The sequence below is a fragment of the Aristolochia californica genome, unplaced genomic scaffold, assembly GCF_029961685.1.
Source record: "Aristolochia californica isolate CCGP_79_NKW_82.1479 unplaced genomic scaffold, dmAriCali1.0.hap1 SCAF_3, whole genome shotgun sequence".
NCBI lineage: Eukaryota > Viridiplantae > Streptophyta > Magnoliopsida > Piperales > Aristolochiaceae > Aristolochia > Aristolochia californica.
The window spans coordinates 42,069,537-42,071,315 of NW_027181992.1; positions in this window are offsets into that span (position 1 = coordinate 42,069,537).

A 1,779-nucleotide genomic window follows, 5' to 3' on the forward strand; every position below is an offset into this window, starting at 1 on the left:
CGAAGGTAGTGCGAAAAGGCAGAGCTATGTATACTTGCAGGCCACTTTTCAAGGCAGGTGTGCATGAAGCTTTCAATTTCGTATCCAATGCCATGTCCAATCCATGGACATGTTTTTGTACACAATATAGAGTGGCATAATATTTTGCAGGTTGTAGCTGCTGCTGGGGTGCCCTTAACTTCACTGCAATAGCAGCAGCAACCGCAAGTGACTTCACTGAATGACCCATATGAACCAACAACATCCCTGTGCCCCATAGCTCAAGCAGTGCCAACAATGACAGTATGGAAGGACACTTCTGTTGGATTGCCTCCAAATTCTTCAAACAATGTAATGACGTTGTGATTTGTTGTGAAGAAGGAACGAGGGACGTGGTACCATTGCTAAGAAGAAGCACCACAACCAGTTCTGCATTTCCATGCTGCATAGTTTCCTTTTTAATCACAGGCAGGGCAGCCAACGATTTGGGCAGAGAAGTGGGCCCAATATCTTCCGATGCTGTGGTCGTTGATCCATGCGACACCCTTGCCCATGCTACCCAAATCCACAACGACTGTCTCTATGCCCAAGGGAGCTTTGAAGGCAGCCTTATACCAAACCATCAAGGGAAGATCCTCTGAGTGCAGGTTTTATCAATGTGAGCAGTGTCTGAGTAGAGCGCCTTGTCTTCACCATCCAGACCAATCGTGTAAGACCATTTGTTTGATGACAAGTCTATGGTGTTGTTCCCATGGATCAACAAAATTGGGCCACCAACAATTCCAAAAATGGCCTCTGACTCACCAAGTTCCCTAGTCAAATCTTCTAACAACCTTCTCCTAATAGAGAATCGAGAAATCTTGTTTCCTTTCTGAATCTTAATTGAAGAAGGTGCCGATTCTGCTCTCGAAACTTGGTCTTTCCTGATCTGAAGAACCCTTTTTTCTCCATAGAGAAAGTGGTCATTGTGGTTTCCATTAGAGGGATGTTCGTTGTTGTTGAGTACTCCCCATATCTCTTTCCAGTGACTATCCGGTAACGAGTTAAGAGGAGTTTTAGGGGAAGCTGAACCTGAAGAAAGATTGCAACCTCTGACAAATGTAAGTGTCACTGCAACAGAAATCCTGGAGGAAAGAGATGAAAAGGTATTTGCTACCAGTGCTAGAGCTTGTAATGACTTAGCCTTGTCTATCAATTTCTTCAAGTCGACATTCGCAGGGAAATTCAGTAACCTCTGAAGACATGTAGGAGCATTTTCTGTTGCAAGGAGAGAGGATCTTAACTACAGAAGCATTGAAACAGCCAGTGCTGCAATGAATGCTCCTCGAGGGGATGTTAAGACAATAAACTAGGAATGGGCAAATACTTTCAGCTTCTTATCATCTATGTTGTCATCCATGTGCTACAAGTACAGGTGTACCCCTGGGTACTTGTCGACAATCACTTGATGATTCTACTCAAACCTTCCCTTCAATTCCATCTCCCTTTCTGATTTCTTCTGGGCCTTCCCAACATACTACTCTTGTCATCAAATTTTTTTCCATTAAGCTCCTCAACAGCTAGAGCAACATCTTCTGCATTCTCAAAGTTAACAAATCCAAAACATATGGATTTCCCATCTCCTTTGCTCATTACTACAACGCTTGTAATGTTTCCATACTTGCCAAATAGTTTCTTCAAATCTTCACCACCAAAAGGCACACCAGGTTGAAGAATTATGACAAACAATGGTCAAACATCATACAATTCATCCAAAAGAATTAACACAACATTTTTAAATGGACTGTTACTGTTGGAAAA